The 14,857-nt window shown below is 44.8% G+C and overlaps 1 long non-coding RNA gene across 1 annotated transcript; it reads right to left on the bottom strand.

The window, feature by feature from the left end:
* Positions 1 to 995: 995 nt before the first annotated feature.
* On the bottom strand, positions 996 to 4,169 carry LOC120742978. The gene is made up of 3 exons (XR_005698009.1): positions 3,445 to 4,169; positions 2,954 to 3,159; positions 996 to 1,768 (listed from the first exon to the last, which is right to left on the bottom strand). It is a non-coding gene; the product is annotated as an uncharacterized LOC120742978 (long non-coding RNA).
* Positions 4,170 to 14,857: the final 10,688 nt, after the last annotated feature.

Consider the following 14,857-nt stretch of genomic DNA (forward strand, 5'->3'; position numbering starts at 1 on the left):
GTATTTTGTCTAAAGCCCGCCATTGTAGAAATTTATCTCATTTCAACAATAACATGGCGCACAGAATGACGTCAAAAATGATGCACACCTTTTGATGCAAAAACTGAGTTTTCGAAAATCTCCACACTGGCAGGAAAAAAAAAAAAGTGTTTTCAGTGACCCCAAAATGCTGTGTACGTGTGGACGAAAGGCCCAAACGCATAGAAAAATCTGCGTTTTGAACGATACCCGTGTACGTGTGTAGCCTGAGACCGTTTACCAATCTGACTTTTTCTGGGATCTGCATCTGGGAATGTAACCGACCTCCTTGTGTCCTTATTTCAGTGACGTCCCTTTCTCTTCCACCCCAATTCCGGGGTTCCTGCTCTGGATGTTACCCAGTGTTGCCCCCCATCTCCATCTCCATGACAGCCACGCCTCCCTCGTGTACTCCCTCACTGACCATTTCATGTGTAATACTGATTGTGTGACCCACGTAGTGCTTCTCCCAAGAGGACAGCATCAATGATATTTGTCTTGAGTGTTTTGTGTTATCCTCGTGTAACATTCAGAGGTCGTAGGAAATCTGAGCTTACCTCTCATTCATAGTTTGTCTCAGGGACATTCATAGTTGTTGGCTGTTTCTGCCTCAGCTTTTTCGTAGCACGACGTGTTAATAATTGATCAGAGATGATAGTTGAGCTATTGGTTGAAGTCTACAATGATCTGAAAGCCTCCAGTCTATATTTAAGTTGTCATCCTGAGTTCACGCCAAATCACGTAATCTCACCAAAGCATCGTTTTTATTTGCATTTTTCTCCTGTCTGTTCTGTGACGTACTGTAAATAAAGTTTTGAACTCCTTCCTTCACGTCACGTGGGTCTGAGTGGACGTGACAGCCATGATCTGGCATATTTACATTTGTTAAAATGTTCATTAATATCTATCGTCCCCCTTTTAAATTAAATAATTTTTTTTTTTTTTTTTTTTTATTAAAAAAAAAAAAAAAAAAAAAAAAAAAGGGTCACCGACCCAGATCCGTGACAACTGTAGCTCGTCTAGCTGTAATGTTCAGATTTGTTATACTGGCGTGCACTTACACTACTACAACCTCGTCTTTCTGTGGGGAAATGGTCAAACAACTGTTTAAGAACTTTTGAGATTGCATCCCTCAGCAGAAGGAAAACTTAAAACTGAATCAGGTACACACAAAGGCAAAGATCTAATTTCAAAACAGAAGTCCTTTTATTGTAAAAGATAATTTAATAACATGTGATTTACACATTTGTTGACATTTGTAAGGAATTGTTCTTACGTGTGTCTTGAGAGTGACTGACTAACTTCAGTCACGGTTGGAATTTGGTATTGGACTGGTAATCATCAATATTGGCTTGTCCTGTACATTTAAAAAAACAAAAAAAACCAAAACCTAAATGCAGCTTCATGTTGGTATTTATGGTTTAAATACAAATCAAACTGCCGGGAATGGACTTCAGCCCCCTACCTGCAGGTAAAAGTTACAGGCGCCTGTGGTATCAGTTATAACGGCACAACAATGCATGCAACAGCTAGGAGCTGCAAAGATGGCGTAAAGCTGCAATGCCCCCAGCTCAACACAGGCACTAACATAACCCAGTATATGACACACAGGACGCCCAGGGTTTTTTTTCGTGGCTGTCTTAGGAACCCTTATCCGTACTTGTCCTTTGTCCTCTTCCGAATTGTCTTCCTGTGTGGGTAATGTGGTTCTGGCACCACCAGCACCTTCATCCTGAGGGAGGCTCCCCATCTGGTACAAATATGAATATAAATATGTTTGTAAGTAAAATTGATCTATATAGCACTTTTTAAAAACAGGAAGTTATTTCAAAGTGCTTCACATGGGAATAAAAGCATATCAATCGAAACCATAAAACACTATAAAGAGGGTATAACAGCATATCCAATAAAACTGTTTACTACTCATGGATATTACCTAAATGCCTGTCTCAACAGATGTGTTTTGAGCTGTTTTTTTTTTTTTTTTAAAGTAGCTGCAGGGGAGGTAAACTGTTCCACAATATTGGAAGGTTTGAAAAGAGCGATCTCCCTTCGTTTTCAAACAGCTCTGTGGAATGGTTAGAAGACCACTATCAGTGGATCTAAGGAGCCGGTTTGGAGAGTAGGGTTGGAGAAGCTCAGTGATATAAGTGGGGCCTCACCTTGTAGGGACATGAATGTAAAAGTGAGGATTTTAAACTGATATCTGTACTCAACCAGAAGCCAGTGCAAGGATTTTAACACAGGGTGATATGGGAGAATTTATGACTGTGGGATAAAAGCCTTGCTGCAGCATTTTGGACCGTTTGGAGGCGATTTAGGGAAGCCTTAGACAGACAAGAAAAGAGTGCGTTACTGTAATCTAAACGAGAGGAGATGAAGGCATGGACAAGCATCTCCAGTTCACCGTTGGATACAATAGTCCTGAGTTTGGCAATGTTTCTTAGATGAAAAAAAAAAAAAAGCAGGAGCGGGTCACAGACTTGATATGAGCATCAAACGACAGTGATTGATCAAAAATTATCCCAAGATTCCACTGATTTGATCTTGGAAAAATCCTAGAAAGTCATTGCAGTGCTTATCTGAAAAGACAGGTGTGCACGGAGTTGTGGGGGAGACTATGTTATTTACTGTGTCGAAGAGAACCTTAGGATTTATTTTTCCTACTGCGAGTAGTTCAGAGAAATAAGTGGCTCTCGCATCTTTCACCATGTTTTTGAAGGTAGATAATAGTGGAGCTTATGAACCTCAAGTTTTGTGGCTTTCCACAGGCGCTTAGTTTTACGGCAAATTCACCTAAAGCTGTGAATAGCTTCTGTTAACCAGGGCAGGGATTTAGTAGTGCTGCCGTTTGTTCATGTTGGACTAAAAGATTATATATGAAAGGAGTGCAACCAATCAAAACTCTCACTTTTGGGATTCGGGGCACACATACCTTGTTATTCAGACACTGGGAGAGCCATCTTTCTAGAAGCTCCTCTGGTCCTGATGACTCCTGCTCTTCCTGGTCAGATCCTTGATTGTCTTTGTCCTGCATAGATTCTCTGTCCTCTCTCCTTTTCACTTTCTTTGCTGCATATGTTGAAAATGCATTCGTTGTCAGTGCTCAGCTCTGGAGGGTGTCCTCTGCAGGGTCCTTAGCTGTGCAAAGCAATATTGCTAATTATTAATAAATGTAAGTGTACAGATAAATGTATAACATAAACAGGTCTGACTTTAGCTTGTTTAAATAACCTTGGGTAAACCCTTTTGGCTGTGATGGCATCACAGCACATAAATGTTGCCACTGTGTCGTTAAGTTTTACGTCCCAACTGTTGCTGGGCCGGGAAGAATAATTAATGTTTTAAAAAGAAACCAGATGAATAAATTCCATGACACTTCAACCCTACTTCATAGTATGTCTAAAAAATTAAAGGTTTTCTTACATAAGTGCTACTGGAGAAATATAGCATGTTGAATGTGGGTGCAGTCCCCATATTCATCTTCTCCCAGGCTGCCTTGAGATTTCCGGTAGCTTATGATGAACACCTCCATTGGAACTGTGGGGGAAAAGTAGATGCCTCCGAACTGCCTTCAATATTTTCCTCTAATAGCTGTAACGCTGCAACCAGGCGTGCTCGTTCCTATAGAGGGACTGCTGCTTGCCCATGGTACTTTTGAGTCTTGTGCTGTTCAACATAATAAATCAAAAGACATGTTCATTCTCTCTGATCAGCTGACTAAACAATGTATATGCCTCTTAGGTAACTATAACTCTTATAGTTTTCGTACTTACGGATGATGTGGGCACCATGCTTAGTTTTTTTTCTGCCGTTTCAACCCCCTCTGATTCACTGATAACACAGCCCCCCATTCCAAGGGCTTTCCCTCTATAAACTCCCACTGTGCAATACTTCATTTTCTCTCTCTCTCATTGTACATCTAAATATTCTATTCCTCAATACTCATGTTGATGGCCACACCCTTTCGGTGGCCAGTTATGGAAATGATGTATCCACCCAACCGTCCAAAAAACAATTTTACTTTTGATCCGATCTGGGGTTGCTTCTCGAGTTTATCTGTAGAAGCAGAAATAGAACATTGTATGCATTAGTATGTCATGCTAATACATATAGTTCAAGGTTCTTTATTATTTGTCACATGCATAGTTATACAAGTATAACACACAGTGAAATGTAACCTGACACGCTCCTCGACATGTGCACAAATTGGGGGGGGGGGGGGCGTGTAGAGGAAGAACACACATATATACACACACACACACACACACACACATATATATACATATATATATATATATACACACATATATATATATATATATATATATATATATATATATATATATATATATATATATATATATATATATATATATATATATATACATACACACACACACACACACTTTAGGGGTGCAATGATACACAAAATTCACGGTTCGGTTCGATACTTTGGTGTCACGGTTCGATATTTTTTCGATACAAAAAAAATGTTCATGCCTTTTTAATTTGTCATTTATTAAAATTATAAATATATATTTTAACTCAAAAGTACAGTTTTTAAATTTAACCCTAACCCTTGTGCGTGTTTTTTATTTTGACAGCGAATGCGCACCTGCAGACCACTTATGTGCAGCCCTGGTTATTTAGCTCGTCATATTGCAGCCACAGAAATTCTTTTGTCCATGAAACCATAAAGCTGCACTTTCTTTTTGCCTTATAGTCTGATTTGTCATAACTTCTCCGTTTTGTGGTAAGCTTTTCTTTGGCTGTCACTTCTTCACCCTGACCTGTCTTATTTGGCTCAGCAGAACTAAAATATATATCCTGCTGCTTTTACACACGCACTCACATAATGCTCAGCGATTCTCTGCGCGATCAACCTCTCACATGTTTAAGCTTGCTGCGGGAGATTTCACTTGTCATGTTTGCATAGTAAGCTAACGATTAATAAGACTATGTCAGAGGAATTGGTGCACAAATTATCATCACTCACAGATCAGTGCTGTCGCTCTCTATACACAGTTCACACGATTGCAAAGTGAAAGCAAAAAAACCAAGCGCAAATTCAAGCGCGATTTCAATATGTCACATATTGACAGTGGTCACCGATGCCAATGACATAATTACCCAGCTACATTTCTGAAAGAATGCAAAAGCATTGACATATATTTTTCCTTCCTACAATAGCCCGACGGGCAGGGCAGAGATAGATTTTGGTAGCCCGACTGAAAAAAAAAAAAAAAAAAAAAAAAAAAAAATCGCTAGCCCCGGGACGTCGGGCTAGCGATATTGCAAGCCCTGTATCTGATTGAGGAATCACTCATCTTTGGAAAAGAGAGTTTATTACAGAGAAATGTCTCTTTCCAAAATAAAAGCTATACTATCCGCTTCTTCTGGGCTATATTCTCAGCAGCATAAGGAGAATCATGTGCTAACAGCTGTCTAAATGACTCGGCTAAAGTTAGTAGCATGCTTGTTGTTTTTGTCTGCTTCCACTTGTCTTTGCACTAGGATGATGTCGGCGTAAATGTGCAGTCATATTCGTTGTGTTCCCACTAGTGCTTTCAGGTTAATCTCGTTGAAATGACGTTAACGCCACAACACGGCAAATCTCCGTTAACGAGCTACCGCCGATCGCCCTGTGCATGGGGCTAGACGGCCAACACGTTAACGAGCTAACTGCGCTAACACACTAGTTCCCACCCATGTAATTGAGCATTGCATGGCACATCCAACATACTGTTTTACTTTAGTCCATGACTCGCTTACCTTCAGGGTCATACGTCACATGAAAACCAAAATAATTCCAAACGCCAGATCTGAATGTTGCAAGGAGAGCTTAACTTCTGTCTCGCTAGCTTGCCCTGCGCTCTTCCTTCTGATTATGCTGTCTGTGTTGAGCGCTCAGTGGATCTGCGCTCGACAGTGCAGCCTAGGCAGAGTAGTCGAACGCAGATTCACTGAGCGCTCAACACAGACAGCATCGTCAGAAGGAAAGTTGATAAAATAAATTACAAATGTTGTATTGTTCGATACATATGCGTACCGAACCGAAAGCACTGTATCGAACGGTTCAATATCGATACGAATATCGTTGCACCCCTAATACACACACACACACACACACACACACACACACACACAGTATATACACACTGGGTGAATGTGCAGTAGTAGCAGCAAGCAGGTGAATTCTGTACATTAATATGAATAGATATCTGACTATTTTACAGGATAGACAATATAAACATATTTAAAATTAAAGGAATTGAAATGTACATTGTGCCTTGGTTTAGTGTCTGGAAGAGTCCTGACTCAGTCAATTAGATGATGTGAGAGGGTGGGTGTGTGTGTTTAGGGCACGGATGGCTTGGGGATAGAAGCTCCTCTTGAGTCTCTCTGTCCTTGCCCGGAAGATGCGGAACCTTCTACCAGACTGCAGAAGTTGGAACAGTTTGTTGCCAGGATGGGACGGGTCCTTCAGTATCTGCGCTGCTCTAGTCCGGCATCTCCTGGTGTAGGTGTCCTGAAGCGGGGGGGAGAGCAATCCTGCAGCAGCGTTCTGCTGTACGGATCACTCTCTGGAGAGCTTTTTGGTCCTTCACACAGCTGTTCCCAAACCACGATGTCATGTTCTGTGTGAGGATGCTCTCCACAGCGCCTGTATAGAAAATCCTGAGGATCTTTGGAGAGACCCTGAACTTCCTCAGTTGTCGTAGGTGATACAGGCGCTGCCTAGCCTTTTTGGTCTGGACCTGAATGTGGGCAGACCATGTCAGGTCTGAGGAGATGTGGACACCAAGATACTTGAAGGACTGCACCCTCTCCACTGGAGCTCCATTGATGATAATGGGCTTGTAGTCTCTGTGCTGACCCCTTCTGAAGTCCACCACCAGCTCCTTGGTCTTGCTGACGTTCAGCTGGAGGTGGTTGTCCTGGCACCACGATGCCAGATTCTTCACTTCATCCATATAGGCCGCCTCATCGTTGTTGGAGATGGCACCCAACACCACTGTGTCGTCAGCAAACTTCACAATGGTGTTGGAGCCATGGGTGGCCACACAGTCCGAAGTGTAGAGGGAGTAGAGCAGTGGCGAGAGGACACATCCCTGAGGTGCTCCTGTGTGATGGTGATGCTGTTGGAGAAGCACCTGCCCACCCTCACCACCTGAGTTCTGCCAGTGAGGAAGTCCAACACCCACTCACACAGACGGCTGTTAAGTCCCAGATCCTCAGCTTTGTGAACAGTCTGCAGGGCACTATTGTGTTAAACGCTGAACTGTAATCAACAAACAGCATTCGCACATAGTTACCCTGTTTCTTGTCCACGTGGCTGAGAGTGGTGTGTAGGACGTGGGCGATGGCATCCTCTGTGGATCTGTAGGCGAACTGCAGCGGATCTGTGGTGTCTGGGATGGAGGAGGAGATGATGTTCTTCAGTAGCCTCTCAAACACCTTCATTACTACCGAGGTCAGTGCAACTGGCCGGTAATCGTTCAGGGATGAGGGTTTGCTGTTCTTGGGCACAGGGATGATGGTGGATCTTTTGAAGCATGTGGGGACCACAGACTTCGCCAGGGACTCGTTGAAGATGTAAGTGAACACACCTGCTAGCTGGTCAGCACAGCAGCGCAGCAGACGGCCGGTGATGCCGTCTGGCCCCGCCGCTTTCCTTGTGTTCACTCTCCTCAGTGCCGCTCGGACGTCATGCTCCGCGATGCTGGTCACCGGTCTCTCGCTGATGACGTCACTGTCCTCGGTAGTCAGGCGGTAGATAGCATTAGCCGCCTGGCTAACCTCGAAACGGGTGTAGAACCGATTCAGCTCGTTGGTGAATGCAGAGTCGGCGTTGATCGGCGCAGTGTCCCTGGCTTTGTAGTCCGTAATGGTGCGTAGTCCGTGCCACATACTCCGTGTGTCGCCCTGGTGGAAGCGGGACTCCACACGTTCCCGGTACCTGCGTTTGGCATCTCTCACCGTGGGTCACTTACGATCTTCACTTGCCTTTCGACAAACTCAACAATATCGCTAAAAACCACTTTGTGTTGAAACCTCTCCTGCAGATCGCACACAGCATTCCTTCATTTATCCCTGAGCTTATAAGGCAACTTTTTTATAACTGCTTGCATGTTAGCAGAGACATCCAACTCATGCAAGGACTCAACGTCTCCCATTGCATTACAACATTGCCTTAATAAAAACCCATATTCCTGCAAAGCCTTCACATCATCAGATTTTATAGGTGGCCATTTATTGACCCTTTCAATGTAGGCAGCAGCAATTTTCAACGAATTGCCAAAGTTTTCATGGAGCAAAGATTTAGCTTTAGCATATCCATACTCAGCAGGCATATACTGACAGCTTCTGACCACTTCTCTGGATGGCCTCTGGTGTATTGCTCGAGAAAATATAAACAATCCTTAGCACTCCGAGCTTGACTCTCTACCATGTGCTCAAAAACTCTCATAAAGGGTTGATATTGCAAAAGATCACCATCAAAGAACTGAATGTCACGCCTTGGTAGCAAAAACAGAGACTGCTGCTCAGCCAATAAAGTTGTAAATTCATTTTGTTTCTTCAAACCAGTAACTAGATGATCATGACCCTCACTACCTTGTGCTGTAGGTGTAAGATGTTTTGATTGTGCCTTCAACTGCGACATTATCTGAGTAGTCGAAACTGCACCTGGAAATACTTGATGTAACTTCGTCTCTGATTGTTCCAACAAAACGACCTTGGGCTGAGAAATATTTTTAACCTTGGGCCTTACATCCAATACATGCTGCGCTTGATGATCACTTTCATCAACACCCTTACAGGTTCGCTCTGGTAACACAGGTTTGAATGTCTGAGCATTAGGATTTAAAACACCTAAACTCCCCTGTTCTTGTTCTAAATATGAGTTCATTCCATCGGATTTACTGTTAACAGAACTTGAGACTCGGGACATTTCAGAAGCTTTTAAAACCGAGGTTCTTAACCTGGGTTCGACCGAACCCTAGGGGCCGCCCCATTTGGCCATCACTGGCTGCAGATGATCATGCTACACTGCTTGGCCAATCAGTGCTGTGGGGAATTTAGCGCGCTCAGTAGTCAACATGTGACTGTCATGGTAGTACTTCGTGTGATTTTTTTTGTTAATGTTTTAATCCATACTAACCATGACGGGCAAAAGAAGAAAGTGGTTGGACAAATATGTACAATATGGATTCACATGTATCACGGAACGTGATGGGAGTGAGCGTCCTATCTGCACGTTTTGCAACGCCAAGTTAGATTAGATTAGATTAGATGAAACTTTATTAATCCCTCGGGTGGGTTCCTCCGGGAAATTCAGTTTCCAGTAGCAAAGCACTGTAAGAAGTTGCATGTTACAGATACATTAAGGGGAATGAGAGTAAGGATATAAGCATAAATACACCATATATACAAATATACACATATATAGATACAGAATATACAATATGGATAAATAAGATTGCTCATTTGAGTGAGTATATTGCACAGTTATTATTGCACAGTCAAATATAAGAAAAAAGACAAAACAAAAAACAAAAAACAAATATTGCAAATATTGCACAGTGTAGAAAAGCCCCTACAACTCAGTTGTTCCCGCCCTCCCTTGTCCCCCTGTTTCTCCTCCCTCTCCCCTCCAGAGAGGAGTTAAACAGTCTGATGGCGTGTGGGACAAAGGAGTTTTTAAGTCTGTTGGTTTTTGACTTTGGGAGAAGCAGCCTGTCGCTGAATAGGGTCCTCTGATTGTTTACGACCGTGTGCAGAGGATGCCTGGCATTGTTCATAATGTCCATCAGTTTCTTTAAGGTACTCTTCTCTGCCACTGTCACCAGAGTGTCCAGCTTCATGCTGACCACAGAGCCCGCCTTCATGATTAGTTTCTCCAGTCTGGATGAGTCCCTCTTTGCTGTGCTGCTCCCCCAGCACACCACGCCATAGAAAAGGACTCCTGCGACCACTGACTGGTAAAACATCCTCAGGAGCTTCCTGCAGATGTTGAAAGACCTCAGCCTCCTGAGGAAGTACAGTCGGCTTTGGCCTTTTTTATACAGGTGCTGCGTTTTGCATGACCAGTCCAGTTTGTTGTCCACCTACAGCCCGAGGTACTTGTATGTGTTGACCACCTCCACCTCCTCTCCCTCTATCTGAACTGGCAGTGGACCTGGTCTGGACCTCCCGAAATTGTTAGGAGGTGGTGGGTAGGTGTATTGTTGTTGTTTGGGTTTTGTTTTCCTTTTCGTTATAGGTAGGCGAGGCGGGGCTTGATGGCATTCCGACACACCTGCGACGCATCGGACGTCATCAGTGAGCGCTTTTAGGGAGCAGAGTCACGGACGTCTGGTGTCGGAGTATTGTCGCTGTCACAAGTGGTAACGAGTTAGCACAGGCTGAATCTGTTGATTCTACGCTGTGGAGCTGTATGTTTTAAGGATCCACGTTTTGACTGCTTCTCTTTTGTCTTAGCCTGTTCCATTGCCTGCCTGCCTGCCTAGGATTTTGTGTTGGCTATTGTGGATCCGCGACGGAGTGCTACGTTCCATCAGGCTGCGGTCACTGCAGCAGCTATGGTTTGTGTGTCAAGTAAGCTCTCCAACTCTCTCCGTCCACTTGTGTTTAACGTTCGGCTATCAACGGTACGCCGTAAACTCTGTTTTGTTCCTTGTTGTCAGGTAGCTCCGGTGCGTCACCTGCCTACCTGCATGCCTCGGCTCCGTCTCATCTCCTCGGTGTTTATCTCCTGGCACATTTTTATCTATCACTGTATATAGCCCCTTCCCTTTTAAATATTCCCTACTCGTGTATATAAACTTGCATCACAAACTATTTGGTGTCCGTGTGTGTTTCTGCCACGTAATCCATCCGTGTCAGTTTACCTAACAGAAATCCACAACCAGTTCCTTGGTCTTTGAAGTGTTGAGTTGCAGGTGGTTTGTGTAACTCCATGTGACAAAGTTCCTCACCGGACTCCTGGACTCCTCTTCCTGGTCATCCCAGATACACCCCATGATGGCCGTGTCATCTGCAAACTTCTGAATATGGCATAATTCAGAGTTATAGCAGAAGTCAGAGGTGTACAGGGTGAAGAGAAGTGGGGACAGCACAGTTCCCTGTGGTGCTCCTGTGCTGCTGACCACAGTGTCCGACGTGATGTCCTTCAGCCTGACGTACTGTGGCCTGTCGGTGAGGTAGTTGGAGATCCAAGCGACCAGGCAGGGGTCCACCTGCATCCTGTTTAGTTTCTCCTGAAGCAGACAGGGCCGGATGGTATTAAAGGCACTGGAAAAGTCAAGATACAGGATCCTGACCGTGCCTTTTCCCTTGTCCAGGTGTGAGTGGGCTCTATGCAGGAGGTACAGGATGGCATCCTCCACTCCGACATCCGCCTTGTATGCAAACTGTAGTGGGTCCTGGGCATGTTGTACCTGTGGTCGGAGGAGGTTGAGGAAGAGCCGCTCTAGAGTCTTCATAAGATGTGATGTCAGTGCCACCGGTCGGAAGTCATTCAGCTCATTGGGCCGGTTCTTTTTGGGGACCGGACGATGCAGGATGTCTTCCATAGGGCGGGCACTCTCCCCAGTCGCAGACTGAGGTTGAAGACTCGTTGTAGCGGCTCCCCAAGTTCAACAGCACATGCCTTTAGCATCCTAGGACACACCTTGTCTGGGCCTGCTGCCTTTCTGGGGCGAAGCTTCCTCAGTTGTCTCCTGACCTGATCCACTATGACACTGGGAGATGATTGGAAGGGGGGGAGAGAGGCTGTCGTGCTGTTTAGAGAGGGGTTGGAGAAGGAGGAGGGGGGGGGGGGGGTGTCATAGTGTCAGGGAGGGGGGGAAGCGAGGGAGGTAGGAGAGTAGGGAGAGGGCTCTGTAGTAAAGGTGGGGGTGAGGGTGGGGGGGTTGTGGGCCGGTCAAACCTGTTGAAGAAGTTGTTGAGTTCGTTTGTCTTCTCCACAGTCCCCCCCCACTGTGCTTTTCTTGGTGTTGTGGCCTGTGATGGTTTTCACACCATTCCAGACCTCCCTCATATTGTTCCTCTCCAACTTCTGCTCCACCTTCCTCCTGTAGGTGTCCTTTGCTTCCCTTAGGCAGCTTTTCACCTCCCACTGTGCTGCTTTCATCTCCTCCTTCACTTTGCTCCTGAAAGCCTTCTTCTTCATGTTGAGGACAGCTTTGACTTCCTGTGTTACCCACGGTTTGTTATTAAGATAACACCGTACTGTCTTAGCAGGGGTGACCGTGTCCACACAAAAGTTGAGGTAGTCCATCAGACAGTGTGTCGCCCCCTCTATGTCCTCACCATGTGGGCTCAGGAGCACATCCCAGTCTGTGGTGTCATAGCAGTCTCTCAGAGCATCCTCCTTTTCTGGGGTCCATCTCCTGATGGAGCGCGTTGTGACAGGCTGCCTTTGGACGAGGGGTGTGTATTGTGGCTGTAGGTAAACCAGGTTGTGGTCTGACTTCCCTAGTGGGGGGAGGGGGGTGGCTCTGTATGCATCTCTCACATTAGCCTACAGTAGGTCAATTGTCCTGTTGCTCCGTGTGGGACAATTCACAAACTGGTGAAAAGCAGCCAGAGTAGAATCCAGTGTGGCATGATTAAAGTCTCCAGATATAATAATGAAAGCCTCAGGGTGTTGTGTCTGTAGTCTTGCTGTAACTGTGTGTATTTTCTCACAGGCAGCTGTTGCGTCGGCCCTCGGAGGGATGTAAACACACACACAGATCACATGACTAAACTCCTAGGTAGATAATATGGCCGCAAGCTAACAGCTAGCAGCTCCAGGTCCGAACGACATACAGATACTTTAACGGAGACGTGTCCAGGGTTACAATATCTGTTGTTAACGTAGACAATGAGTCCCCCACCTCTGCTTTTTCCGCTGGCCTGTGTGTCCCTATCGGCTCTCATGGATGTGAATCCACATAGGTCTACGTTAGCCTGCGGCGTTAGCTCGGTTAGCCACGTCTCTGTGAAGATAAACAAACTGCACTCACGGTAGAGTCGGTGGTTGTTCAGAGCGCACAGTTCATCAATCTTATTCTGTAACGAGTTCACGTTGCCCATGATCACTGTTGGGATTGATGGTTTGAATCGCCTCCGGTGATCCACTTTCCTCGCTCCAGCCTTGCAACCTCTGTAGCTCCTCTTTAGCTCGTCCGGGATATTGTATCTCATGCCGTTCTGTGTCTTTGTGTTAAGTGCCAGCAGCTCCGCTCTTGAGTAGATGAAGGAGCTGGTTCCAGAAGTTTTAAAAAGTGCGTTATCCATAGTATATCTAAGAGGTAGAAAGTAAAGTGACTAAAGGAAGTTAAAAAAAAAAGTTTGAAAGACTAGTCTAAAACAGTTGAAAGTTAAGAAACAAGTTCGGTGTTGCAGAGCTACTTGGAAAGGCTGCCGTCACTCCAGCGCCATCTTGCCATAAGTTGAGCAACTCTAGTCTCGCACTGGCAAAACTAAAGGAACACTTCTTGAAGCTGCATGGAGACGGGGGATACAAGAGCACAACACTTGCTGAATTCAAGGTGAAGAGAGACAGATTCGATGAAAGGCCCACTCTGCCTGCTCTTGGATTTGTACCCGTTAACAAACCGATCCTCACAGCATCGTACGAAGTTGCTTACCTGAACGCAAAGTAGGGCAAGCCATACACCATTGGTGAAACACTCGTGAAACCAGCTGAGTTAAAGATGGCGAATCTGATACTCGGAACAGCGGCCGAAGGTAAATTATCCCAAATTCCTCTTTCAAATGACACCATCAGCGAAAGAATAGAAGACATGAGTAAAGACATCTTGGCTCAAGTAGTCGCCGATCTGATTTCAAGCCCGGCAAAATTCAGCCTTCAACTTGATGAGAGCACAGACGCTGCTAATCTAAGCCAGCTTGCTGTTTTTGTGCACTATGTGAAAGATGACGTGATAAAAGAAGATTTTATTTTGCAAGCCTCTTACAACAACAACTAAGGCAGCCGATGTGAAGAAGCTTGTGGATGACTTCTTCAGAGACAACAATCTTTCATTGGATATGGTTGCAGTTTGTACAGATGGAGCTCCAGTCATGCTGGGAAGAAACTCTGGTTTTGGTGTGCTAGTAAAAGCCGATGCACCACACATCATGGTGACGCATTGTATTTTGCACAGGCATGCGTTGGCAACAAAAACCTTGCCTCCAAAAATGGCAGAAGTGTTAAAAACTGTGGTGGAATGTGTGAACTATGTGTGAAATAGTGCTCTGAGGCTCCGCATCTTCAGTGAGCTGTGTAAAGAAATGGGCTCTGAATTCGAGGTACTTCTGTACCATTCTAATGTTCTGTGGTTATCCCGGGGACAGGTGCTGAATCGTGTTTTTGCCATGCGTGTGGAATTAGCCCTGTTTTTGCAAGAGCACCAACACTGTCATGCAGATTGCTTCAAAAATCTTGAGTTCATTTTACGGTACATGGCTGTTATATTCGCAGCTCTCAATCATCTCAATCAGCAGATGCAGGGTGGTAGAGTCAATGTCATAGAAGCAGAAAAACACCTGAAGGCTTTTCAAAAAAAGCTAGCATTATGGAAACGACAAACAGAGAACAACTACTTCGCAAACTTCCCCCTTCTGGACAACTGTGTAAGTAAGATCGAAGATGTGTCTGGAATCGGAGATATTTCTGTATCCACATAACTGAAGCAAACAATTGCAACGCACTCAGATGAGCTTGTAAGCAAAGTCTCTCGACAAATATTTTCCTACAAGAGTCATATCCAGCATGGGTGAGACAACTGTTCACGTTTGCTGTTGAAACAGCAGATGTCAATGATGAATACCATGGCAAAAT

This window comes from Simochromis diagramma, unplaced genomic scaffold, assembly GCF_900408965.1.
Source record: "Simochromis diagramma unplaced genomic scaffold, fSimDia1.1 OVJJ01000005.1, whole genome shotgun sequence".
Classification (NCBI taxonomy): domain Eukaryota; kingdom Metazoa; phylum Chordata; class Actinopteri; order Cichliformes; family Cichlidae; genus Simochromis; species Simochromis diagramma.